We start from the raw sequence: 224 nt of genomic DNA on the forward strand, positions 1-224 counted from the left end.
GAATTATTCACTCTGAATTTTCAACCGAGATCAAGGCCACCGTTATGTCTGCATGTCAGGTACTATTTCTGCGCCCAAAAGATTGTAGCTCTGGCTTTGTGTCAACTAAATCTTAGAAAATATTTCCCCGCGTAGTAAAAGATCGATGAGAAAATTTAATTTACAATACGTCCTGGTTTGACTGCAAAAAGTTCTAAGTCGATATTGTTCAACATCCTTTATAA

The sequence above is a fragment of the Penaeus monodon genome, chromosome 22, assembly GCF_015228065.2.
Source record: "Penaeus monodon isolate SGIC_2016 chromosome 22, NSTDA_Pmon_1, whole genome shotgun sequence".
Lineage (NCBI taxonomy): Eukaryota > Metazoa > Arthropoda > Malacostraca > Decapoda > Penaeidae > Penaeus > Penaeus monodon.